General features: G+C 40.9%; 1 protein-coding gene across 9 annotated transcripts in view; it reads left to right on the top strand.

Moving 5' to 3' along the window:
* Positions 1-12,724, top strand: part of SUMF1 (sulfatase modifying factor 1) — an 80,441-nt gene that overhangs the window by 42,094 nt on the left and 25,623 nt on the right. Inside the window, exon 8 of one of the 9 annotated variants that reach the window (XR_010589384.1) lies at positions 2,843-12,635. The exons of the other annotated variants lie outside the window; for them this stretch is intronic. The gene's annotated coding sequence lies outside the window, so the exon portion shown is untranslated. The remainder of the gene's footprint in view (positions 1-2,842; positions 12,636-12,724) is intronic. 9 annotated transcript variants of the gene reach the window in all.

Genomic DNA, 12,724 nt, shown 5'->3' with positions numbered 1-12,724 from the left:
TCAGACGACAGTTCTTCAACAGATCAACCGTATAGAGTCCATGTGTGTGGTGCTGCATGAACCTTGGATCTGCTGGAAGCAGTTGCAAGTGCATTTTTAATTCTGTCTCATGGCTGCATATACAGTCAAATGTTCTGCGCATTCATTTTAATATTTCTTGGCAATAAAATGAAGTATTCTTCTTTCCCCCTTTTTTTTTTCCCCTATGTAGAATTGCAGGGTACCTTCCCTTGTCATTTTCAGTGTCTGTTTCCCTTCCGTCTCACTTCTTGTCTCCTAACAATTATACTGTCAAAGGACTGGATCTTATTAGAAGTGCTAGCTTTAAATCCAGTTTTGTCTCCCTTCACAAAGAGAAGGCTTTGGAGTAACCCGGAGAAGTTCTGGAACAGCCTTCCAAGGGGAGTAGTGGGGGCAAAAGACATATCTGGCTTCAAGACTAAGCTTGATAAGTTTATGGAGGGAATGGTATAATGGGATAGCCTAATTTTGGCAATTAATTTGTCTTTGACTACTAGCGGTAAATATGCCCAGGGGCTTGTGATGGTATGTTAGATGGGGTGGGATCTGAGTTACTACAGAAAATTCTTTCCTGGGTGTCTGGCTGGTGAGTCTTGCCCACATGCTCAGGGTTTAGCTGATCGCCATATTTGGGGTCAGGAAGAAATTTTCCTCCAGGGCAGATTGGCAGAAGCCCTGGGGGGTTTTCGCCTTCCTTTGCAGCGTAGGTCACGGGTCACTTGCTGGAAGATTCACTGCACCTTGAAGTCTTTAAACCATGATTTGAGGACTTCAATGGCTCAGACACAGGTTTGTTACAAGAGTGGGTGAGTGAGATTCTGTGGCCTGCATTGTGCAGGAGGTCAGACTAGATGATCATAATGGTCCTTTCTGACCTTAAAGTCTATGATTCTAAGATGAACTTGAGGAGTTTCAGATGAAGAAAGTTAAGACTTTATTAAAAAAAAAAAAAAAATCTCCTGAAATATTAGCAATCTTGATGGGAATGGGTGGATGAAGCATGGACTGACTAGTAATTCCTGTCAGTTGGAAGGGGAAAAACTGAAGGCCCAGCACAGCTTTCCAACCTCTTTATCCACACTGTGAACTGCGTTCAGTGGCTCAGAACAGTGCATGGACTCAGAGCATGCAGATCTGTGAATTCTATTCTTGAGGGAGAATAAGGAGATATATATATTTTTTTTCCTCTCACTTTGAGAGACAAACGACATCTGTGTGTTTTGGAAAGAGATGAGAATGAACACAGGACTAGCAGTTTGTGGCATAATGTGACTCTTCCCATCCTTGTTCATCTGTTTTTAGTTGAGTGGTTGCTTTGATTTTTAGCCATTTGTATTCCTTTCCATTATGGATGTCTGAAATAACCTAAATTCCTGCAAATATATTATCAAGGAATTGGTAGGCTAATCTTGCTTAGTGGACCATGATCTCTCATAACAAGAAAATACCAGTTGTTGAGGACATTTCTTCCTTGCTATTACGGATCACCAAGGTAGTTAAAAGTGGCATTTGGATCAATAAGGCCACCTCTTTCCATTCTGCAAATAAAAGCACTATGTATGGGGTCTGTAGGTGAGCTGTGTGATGTCTGTGTGGTACCCTGTCAGTTTTTCCGTAGATAAAGGGAATAGCAGTAATACTTCGCACTTCTTTACTCCTTTTTTTTAAACATATTGCATGCTTTTCTAAAGCACCTACCACCATTCTATCAATGTCATTAAGCCTAATTTTTAGATGGGTAAACTGAGGCACAGAGTGGTTAGTGATACGCAAGGTTACTGTGATAATACTGGGAATAAATCCCAGAAGTCTTGACTGCCAGTCTACATCTTACTGTTAGTCCACACATACTGCCTTTGGCACTAGCTAGCTGCACACTGTATATTTTTAATTGTTTTCAGTTTTTATTTAAAAAAAAACTCTTACATTTTATTTATATATATATAATTAAAAAAAACAAATGCAAGGCCCTTTCCATGTCTGCTCTGCCTTGCTGTTCCATTACCTGCGGACCCAGCAATACCTTGACCTTTGGGCGTGTTCACCACTTCATAATACTGCTCCTGTCTGTAGGAGAGACATCTTCAGCCAGAACATGTGGTGCTAGCACTGCAGCCATCTCGCCAATATGTGACTGATGGAACAGCTTGAGTCACTTTTTCCTCTGCTGTTTTCTTCCGTATGCCATTAATCAAAACAAAATTGGGCCATATTTTCAAAAAGCAAATGCATCTGCAGAATTTAAAACCCCTCACACTTGCCCCCATGTAAATCAGCTAATTGATTATTGCATGCAATTGCTCATAAATGTGTACAGAAAAAACTACCTACATGGTTATACACCGACTTTGCAACACACTTTCAGAAGCCTTTCTTAAAATTGTCCCAAAATGCAAATTATTAACTCAATGTTGCAACTCTATATTTAGGGAGTTTTTAAGTGCTTATTATTTATGCCATTGCCCCAGAATAGTCTGTTTTGAACATAAGACTGGATTATTGAGTTATACTGTAAATATATATTCAGGTTACTCTAACAAATATCTAGACAATTACATATGAAACATCATCTTTCAGCAGCAAAGGTGCTAGAAAACTTGTTCCAATTGTAGCTCTTTTCACAACTGTCAGTGCCTGGAAAAAAGTTATGCCACTTTTGTAAAGTCAGCAGTTAAAACTTAATTATATAGAAGCTTGTGTGAGAATTTATAGAAGACAACAAAAAGTGTTGAACAGACATGCAAATTCTGACATCTTACGGGTGTCTGTATCTGTATATAGTGTTTGTATTTGCATATGATGCAATTTTTTTTTTTTTCAGGAGTGCCCAGCATTGGCCTACTTCTTACTCTGTTCCCATCTGAAGTCTGTGGTAAAACTTCTCCTGGGAGAACATAAAAAGCAATATTCATAGCCACAGAAGGCTCAGGGGCATAATATATTTTTAGTAGTAAAATGTGAAATAACTGTAACCATACATTCCAAGCCTCAAAAATAGAGGCCAAAACTCATTTCCAGATGCCTAAATGTCAACCCAAGTGTGCACAGAACAGCCCAGCTGGATATAAGGCTTGGCCTCACAAGTCTAGCTGAGACAAAAAGCCAGAAACATAGAAGCCATCAAGCGTCGCTATTTAAATTACCTTTCCTTACGATGTTCTTTTAAAAGACTCACTGGGCACTTTGGATGAACATGTTCTATTTTTTTTACTCTAGAAGCCATTTTTCTCCTGAGGGGAAGGTGTCAGTCAGCCTGGGTGTATCTAGCAGTCCTGTAACCATATCCCACGCTGTCCTGTCAGCATGCCTCAGCCTGGAGCCACAGGGCCTCCAGTAGGGTTGAGCGGTGAAATCAGTTTACATTCATTGCTTGTTTCTGCCAAAGGGGTGAACTAGTCTCTGTGGTGGTGGCGGCTTTGTAATTTATCTACGAAGCCCCTGGCTAAGTTACCCACTTGTATCAGAGAGGCCAGTGAGCAGTCATCGAGTGACGAATGTGGGCAAGATTTCAACCAGAGATCCTTCAACCAGAGATATTGAAATGAAGGACTCCAGTCCCCTTCCAAGCCATCTTCCTTTTAATATTTAGGTATTTTCTTTATTGCAGCTTCCCCCACCCTCTTTGGTCGCTCGCTCGCTCACTCACTCATTCATTCACTCATATACTCATGCTGCATCAATGCATACATTCAGGTGAAAAACCTCTAGCACAAGGTGCTGTGTGGGTTTTCTTGGTTTGTTTTTTGTTTTTTTTAGGGATACTAAAAAAGCACATGGTAAAACATTGAGTTTGGGGTTTTCCTTTCCTGTTCATTACACCACTACCCCGATATAACGCGACCTGATATAACACAAATTCGGATATAACGCGGTAAAGCAGTGCTCCGGAGGGGTGGGGCTGCGCACTCTGGTGGATCAAAGCAAGTTCGATATAACGCGGTTTCACCTACAACACGGTAAGATTTTTTTGGCTCCCGAGGACAGCGTTCTATCGAGGTAGAGGTGTAGTTGCAAGTTTAATAGCACCTTTGTGTCTAAATGACTGAATGGATAAGGTGGTCAGGCCAAAAGACATTGGATACCAAACTTTTAAACCGCAGTGTCCTATAAGAGTGCTCAATCCACTTCACAATAAAGAGTTTTGGTTTCTCTGTAAAATTCCACTTTCACTAGAGTAGAGTTCTAGTGCTAAATATTTCAGTTCAATGCATATGAAATGCTTCATTTTGTGTGCTCTCATGTCACTTGTGCAGATACCGCCCTCATTACTTTTAAGTGAACCTTTTCTAAGATTATAGTGCTGATTGCTAATCAGATGAGAAGGATATGGCAGTGCAGGCCAGATTCACATTGGTGGAGTGGATGCACTACAATAGATCCCAGATTCCAACCCTAAACATTTTCTCATCTCATCGTGTCTGGATTTTAAGGATAAAAGCCTGTTTCCTAACTGATCTCTTCAGCATCTCAAATCCTTTTTGAATCGCTGAGATAAGTGCACCCTCATTAGAAGGATTTCTTTGAAGAAATGCTACTGTATTTGCACAGTTGTATTTGCAACATCTGTGTAGCACTGCTTCAGCACTGAATTAAGAGGGTCTTGAGATACAAGGGTCGTGTATGATTGCTAAGCAAACTAATAACTGCTTTAACTTAGCTTCTGAGTTCAGTCCAAACATTTTTCCCCTTACATACTTGAAAAAAAGTTTTCAAGTAAAAAATGCTAAAACTTTAATTACTTTCAATTTAGATTTTACTGCTTCAGAGACAGATTTTGAAAGTTAATGGTGTTAGTTCTAAAGGAGGAGCATTTGTAATATGAGTTCTGGCAGTGCTTTCTGAATCAGCAGATACACACATTGAATCCCATAATAAGGAAAAAAAAACTACTCTGAGATAGCTAGGCTGCAGCAACTTCCAAGATATTAAAAATGACTTGGAATCTGGCAGATATGCTGATATATTTTAAACCTCTCCATTTTCTGAGCTGTAGATACTCAACTTAAACTACATCTGCCTGCTTAAAGGTGAGAAATGAAAAGAATTTCCTAAAAGAGCCTACAATGGTCTGTGTGACTTGAAATCTGAAAAACCGTTGAATAAGGGGCAGCGATGACATGGCTAATTTTGTGTCCATACTGAAAGCACAGCCGTACATCCAAAGAAAAGACTAAGCTTCCAACAGTGCCAAAAGAACACAGTCGAGGTTTGAACTTTGTCAAGCTTCAAATTCAAACATTGCAACAAATCGGGGAGCAAGTAGTGTGCCTTCCCAGTACTATGTTTTTAAAGAGACCACCAATCTGGTATCCAAGAGTTCTCTGTCATTCCCTCAGTGCTAGTTGATGTACATCCTCAACCTCACCTATGGGAAGTGGAGAGAGAGAATTAGGAGTCAGACCAATTCAGCTTGACAAAAAAGAGAAATCCTTCTATTTTGGAGAATATTACGGGGAAGGAGGGAAAGGATTGTTGGCAGGACCTTAACCCCCAGCTTATCAGATAGCATTAGGGCTCCTCTATCCCATTGCAAGGCTATTTACAAAACATGCAAGAAGCCTCCTCTGTGACTGGTTGTGTTCTGCTACACAAAATGAGGTGCAGTGGACAGAGTCTGAAGATAGCACATCCTTTCCGGCAACTGTTCTATTTTTCCTAGGTTCTTGTATTGTTACCATCAGCTCTACAAGAACCAGTCAGATAGAATGTCTTGAGCCTATGGCCCTTGAAAAGCTGTTTGATAGATGTAATTACTCATGTGACTTTGGTGACTACATCGGAAGAAATCAATATGGTTTTGGTTGCAGACAAAACACTGCTGGTGGCCAATAAAAAAGGAAGAGAAGATCAACACGCTAGTCAAAGCTAAAGGTTGGACACGCAGTCAACCTGAAAGACAAGTAACAGCAGAAGTTTTTCAACAATGCAAGATGTATTTTATGCTAAAATATTTCTAATAATCTCAGCTTCATGACTGAACTTTTGTGGTGTAAGTAGTTTACAGTAAAGGTCTATCTGGGATGGTGGTAAGGTTGGATGTAAAAATGAAGGATGCTGCTTACAATGGTGGAAAATTAATGGAGAATAAATCAAGAAGGCCAAATCACACTTGGAGTTGCAGCTAGCAAGGGATGTTAAGAGTAACAAGAAGGGTTTCTTGAGGAATGTTAGCAACAAGGTGGTGGTCAAGGAAAGTGTGGGTCCCTTACTGAGTGAGGGAGGCAACCTAGTGACAGAGAATGTGGAAAAAGCTAATGTACTCTATGCTTTTTTTGCCTCTGTCTTCACAAACAAGGTCAGTTTCCAGACTACAGCACTGGGCAGCACAGTATGGGGAGGAGGTGACCAGCCTTCTGTGGAGAAAAAAGTGGTTCAGGACTATTTAGAAAAGCTAGATGAGCACAAGTCCATGGGGCTGGATGCACTGCATCCGAGGGTGCTAAAGGAGTTGGTGGATGTGATTGCAGAGCCATTGGCCATTATCTTTGAAAACTCATGGCGATCGGGGAAGGTCCCGGATGACTGGAAAAAGGCTAATGCAGTGCCCATCTTTAAGAAAGGGAAGGAGGAGGATCTGGGGAACTACAGGCGAGTCAGCCTCTCCTCAGTCCCTGGAAAAATCATGGAGCTGGTCCTCAAGGAATGAATTCTGAAGCACTTAGAGGAGAGGAAAGTGATCAGGAATAGTCAGCATGGATTCACCAAGGGCACGTCATGCCTGACTAACCTAATTGCTTTCTATGATGAGATGACTCCCTCTGTGGATGAGGGGAAAGCAGTGGACGTGTTATTCCTTGACTTTAGCAAAGCTTTTGATACAGTGTCCCACAGTATTCTTGCCAGCAAGTTAAAGAAGCATGGGCTGGATGAACGGACTATAAGGTGGATAGAAAGCTGGCTAGATCATCGGGCTCAATGGGTAGTGATCAATGGTTCCATGTCTAGTTGGCAGCCGGTATCAAGCAGAGTGCCCCAAGAGTCAGTCCTGGGGCCGGTTTTGTTCAATATCTTCATTAATGATCTGGAGGATGGCGTGGATTGCACCCTCAGCAAGTTTGCAGATGATGCTAAACTGGGAGGAGTGGTAGATACGCTGGAGGGTAGGGATAGGATACAGCGGGACTGAGACAAATTGGAGGATTGGGCCAAAAGAAATCTGATGAGGTTCAACAAGGACAAGTTCAGAGTCCTGCTCTTAGGACGGAAGAATCCCATGCCCTGCTACAGACTAGGGACCGAGTGGCTAGGCAGCAGTTCTGTAGAAAAGGACCTAAGGGTTACAGTGGACGAGAAGCAGAATATGAGTCAACAGTGTGCCCTTGTTGCCAAGAAGGCTAACAGCATTTTGGGCTGTATAAGTAGGGGCATTGCCAGCAGATTGTGGGATGTGATCATTCCCCTCTATTCAGATAGGTGAAGCCTTATCTGGATTACTGTGTCCAGTTTTGGGCCCCACACTACAAGAAGGATGTGGAAAAATTGGAAAGAGTCCAGCGGAGAGCAACAAAAATTATTAGGGGGCTGGAGCACGTGATTTATGAGGAGAGGCTGAGGGAACTGGGATTATTTAGTCTGCAGAACAGAAGAACGAGGGGGGATTTGATAGCTGCTTTCAAAGAGGATGAATCTAGACTTCTCTCAGTGTTACCAGATGACAGAACAAGGAGTAATGGTCTCAAGTTATAGTGGGCGGAGGGGGGGGGTTAGGTTGGCTATTAGGAAAAACTTTTTCACCAGGAGGGTGGTGAAGCACTGGAATGGGTTACCTAGGGAGGTGGTGGAATCTCCTTCCTTAGAGGTTTTTAAGGTCAGGTTTGACAAAGCCCTGGCTGGGATGATTTAGTTGGGGATTGGTCCTGCTTTGAGCAGGGGGTTGGATTAGACCTCCTGAGGTCTCTTCCAACCCTGATATTCTATGAGAAAATATCTCTGCACAATTCAAGGAGGTCCTGACAATGACACAGGTATTCCCAAAGGCTCTCTCTTCTATTTAGGTGTTAGCCATAAACTAAGAAGCCAGTGTGTTGCCTCTCGAAATCATCCCACAGGGTTCTTACTTTGGAGTCCAGGTGCTTAAGAAAAAAATATTTGCAAGGTCATTTTGAGATGCCCACTGAAAACTGCAGTCAAACAAGGGCTAGTAAGGCACTCTGTACACCTGTCCGTCTTGAAGATGCACATTCAGCCACCATGACTCTCAGGTAGCTCTCAAAAACTGTCTTGTTACTCTGGCTTATTGTCAACCTGATAGTTGTAGACAATTGGGGGGAGATTTTCGGAGGCCCTAGGGTAGTTAGGCACTCATTAAAAATGACAGGGAGTTGGGCCCTTACTTTCGTTTTTGCTAGTGTTATTTCATAACTACAGATTTCAATACCAAGCACAAACCTGGGGTCAACTTAACCAGTCAATCATTGGATGCCATTGTTGAGGCACTCAAATATATCTGTGAAGCCGCTAGCAGTCAAGCGTGTCTGAGGCATGAGGGTTTTTGCGGGGAGGGAGAGGATCACAGTATGGGGATGAACATACAGAATGGGTAAAGACTAGTTCAACTCCTGTAGTTTTCAAAGCCATTTATCTGACAGGGTTTTGGGGGAAGGTTGGTGTATGCTTCTGAGTCTGAATACGGCCAATGCTATCTAGACATTGCTTAGGGCACAAACAAGGCTCTACCCTAGCATGTTGTTTGATAGAATGGTAACCTAGTTTTTCTGTAATTTGCCATTTGATTGGTTTTACAAGGATAGGGTGTTGGCTTGAACCCACATCCTAGAGGACAAATGAACTACCGGTACTTTCCATCTGCTCCCTACTTTTGACCTGTCTAGCTTGAGTGGCCCTACTTGGAACTAAAGTTCTTGCCAGGATAGCTCACTGGACTACACAAGCATTCACACCACAGCAAGGTGCAGTCCTTAGAGAGAGATTCTTCTGGAAGAGCTAAAATGACCGTTTTGATTAATTGGCTGGATGAGTTCATTCATTATGTGCGTGATTATTTCTTTGCTACTGGGTAGCATCCATCTGTCGTTGGATGCAAGTCTTAATTAGGGCACCTAAAGCTTTTGTAGGGATTTTTAATTTAGTTCAAACTAAATAGCTGCTGTTACTAAAATATTAAGTTCTCTAAACAAATTGTTCCTCGCCCTCAACACTCCATTTTATAAAATAATGATTTCAGGAGACAAATTCAGTCCAAGTCTGAGAGCAATATCAGGGAATTGCAAGAAAGAGAAAAGAGTAGAGCTTGGTCCACAACAGTCATTACAATCTTACTTTCACAAAATTTCTTACCTTTGTCAGATATTTTTCAATGAAAGTTTGCTGTGCAGGTCTCAAAAAGTAGCACTTGGGAAGATGGAAAAAGTCTAAATTGGGGGTGTGTGGGTGTGTTACACGGTACTGTAAAATTACAGAAGACTAGGATTAATACTATCCCCAAGACCAAGAGTCTATACAATATAAAATCCCTTCAGCAATGAATGTGATGAATAATATGAAATTTAATTTGGATAGATCATTCTAATATCACTTGACAACTTTGAACAATTTTATACTTCACATATTGGGGTTTTGATTTTCAAAACAGTTCAGCAATGCACTAACTAGGAGAATTAAGAATTTGGACTCTTAAGAGTTTGTGTGTATGGCCATTAAACATCCAAAGCTAATACGAGTAAGCTTTTCTTGTTCCATGGTCACCTCTGATTTTCTGATAGAAAACGTGAGTTGCTCATAAATTTAGTTACTTGAATAGGAGTGAACAAAACTGACTTATACGAAATGCTCTTTCTGTGAGACATGAGGAGCAAGCAGCTTTTATTTTGAACTTAAGTTCCTAACAGATTTCTTGTCTGATGTATTGTAAATGTCCCTTTTTATTTTGGCTTGAACAAATAAAAGGAAGCTGTGAATTTAACCCTCCACAGCATCCAGCATTAGTAGAGAGAGTGATAGTTTGAAAAGCTTTGGTAGCTGTGTGAAAGCAACAGGTAAATGACTCTTGTAATTCTGTTTTAGGTTACAAATTCAGTAATTGTAAGTAAGAAGATGAAATGTTTTATAAATGTAACTATTTGTCTAGAACACACTGAAGGGAACTTGGACCAGAGTTTTTAATTCACTTGAGATAAAGAGCATTTCTTTTTAATTATCAGTCCTAGTAGCCTCCCTTTTATTGCAACAGCCCAGCAGAGTGAAACTTTCATATGTACATGAGGGATCCAAAACAGGCAGGAATAAGAATAGGACAACCTAAAATAGCTGATTTGGGAGATCTTATGTAGCTTTATCAGCAATGAATTGAGAGGGAAACTAAACCATTGTCAAGCTTTCATATATCTGTATTGGATATACTTCAAGTGGCATATTGTGTGTCTTGCATAGTAATGTAGACTCTCTCAATTATCCATTGTGATGCTACTGCTTTTCTTCTGGCTCCTATCTTCATTTATAGTTTGACTCTTACTGCAAATTTGTCATTTTTTAATATCCCTTAAAAACACTTTTTAGGCAGACAGAAATTCAGATACTGCAGTTAGACTTAATGCGCCAAATTCTGCCTGTCATTGTGCCACCCCTTTGACTACAGAACTTGACCTAGGGAATGGAACAATGCTTTCTGGGGGCTCTTTTGCATAAGAGATCTGTCTGATGGAGCTGGTTTTGGGATATCAAGTGGTTAACTAGATGTTCTGTTTTGAAATTATTTGGCTTGAATTTCAGGTCCTCTTAGGATAGGCAAGGAAAATAATCCATTCATGTAACTGCAAGTGATATTTGTTTCTATGGTGAAACTGTGCTGAGGGAAGTGCAGATACAATCGAATAGAGAAGAGAATATAAAACTGATACTTTGACTTCCTACTCCTAACGGCAGCTTTGGCGATGTTTTTTGTTTTGAGGGGGCTGCGGGGAAGGGAGCAGCAGTAGAAATGCCAGAGGAAACTAGTCTCTTAATTTTGAAATGGGATTTTAACTGCTTGCTTTACAGTCTTGTGTTTCCTAATAGCTACAGAGTGTCAAGATCATGGGTGAGAAAGTAGTGCAAGGCAAACTAAATTCACAAGAAAGCTGGTCTTTGCTGCAACACAGCTTGCAATCATTACTAGTGCATGTGAATGCAGGACCAAGCAATGTCCGACTTCTTTTGTGACGTGTAAATGATCAGCTTGCAAAGGGCAGCAGAGTGCATGTTTGATTAATATACCATGATTCCTTCATGGAGATTGCTTTAATTGTAGCAATTTCTGTCTCAAGTATGTAATGCATAGTTACTGGATGACCTACAATTCTGTATTAAAGACCTAATTTAGCACAGCATGGAGTGGCAGTGTGGATGACTAGTGCGGTGTGGAAGGTTACATTCAAGGTTTGAGAACAGTTCCGTTTGTTAGAACTGCTTTAATAAACATTTTATTTCTACAGTATGTTTTAATATTCCTGTAATGAGGGCTGCGTTATCTCGAGTCTTTTTTTAATTCATCACATAAATAAACTGTACAAACGAGCAATTTGTGATCTGAAACCAGCCCTTAATATGATTTCTGCAAGTTGTGTGCTAAAACAAAATACACAATTTGAGTAAAGTGTGGTTATGGTAGTTTAATAATCTCTAGGTTGAATCTTGGATGAAAGTCCACTGCTCTTTAGCTTACGGATGTGGCTTGGACTTGCCCTTTTGATCAGTTGTTTTTAGACCACATGCTCCACTCAATGGTTGTTGCTGCTCCTGGGATAATTGTGCAATATCTAATGCCTGATGATGGAATGAAAGGAATAGCATATAGAGGTACCCACATGAATCAGATGTGACCTGCAGTCATGGTTCTCGCTGTAACTACAGGGTGAGGGCACAGCTGATCAGCTCCAGGCTGTTATGTGTGAGATAAAACAAGGAGGTTTTCTCCATCTATTAAGGAGAATAAAAGCATGAGCAAATATTGGCTTTTTGTGCTCTTACATGTTTTAATACAAGTTATCAGAAATTAGGTGGGGCCTTCTAGCCAAAGTAATAGCCTTGCTTTACGATATAACACCCTTAGGTGTATGCACCATCCTCGTGAAGCAGTTGATGTTTGAGGCTTGGCTTCATGGATGACTTTTAGACACTTAGAGGTTGCACTTTATTGTGGGGCTGTGTTTGAGTTCTGCAGAGTAATCAAAGTTGTTTTAATATGCCCCAGTCAGCCAATGCTTAGATAAAGATGGCGTGGTGGCTCTGTAATTTATTAATACTGTATGTTGCCTGGTTATTGGGATGTTTACTTTATGACTATATTGATTTAGTTTGATAGAAGTCTGTCTGGAAAAACAGGCAGGAAGGAAAAGATGAAGATAAGCCACCTCTCAATAAACACTTGAGAATTGCTAAGGGACAATCCCAGAATCGTTGGCTCCAGGACTGTCTTGATCTCCAGTTGAGACTACAGAATTAATTTGGACCAGAAGTGTTGAAGTGTGGGAACACAGAAGAATAAAAGATCTATGGTGGGACTTAAAAGGGTCAGTGTTTCTCTCTCTCTCAAGCAGTAGTAGTACAGGGGAACTACACTGAAACTTGGACCTGCTGAGGATGTCTGAAGAAGTTAGGCCTGCCTAGGTTACCGTCAGGTAAGAGACATGGATGTGGAATGTTAAAAGCTCTTTAAAAGCTTAGTTCCTATCATTACCTTTATTTTAAGAAGGCAGTTTGATTACTA

This window comes from Chrysemys picta, chromosome 7, assembly GCF_011386835.1.
Source record: "Chrysemys picta bellii isolate R12L10 chromosome 7, ASM1138683v2, whole genome shotgun sequence".
In the NCBI taxonomy this organism is placed as follows: Eukaryota; Metazoa; Chordata; order Testudines; family Emydidae; genus Chrysemys; species Chrysemys picta.
This window is presented reverse-complemented; position numbering and strand designations above follow the sequence as displayed.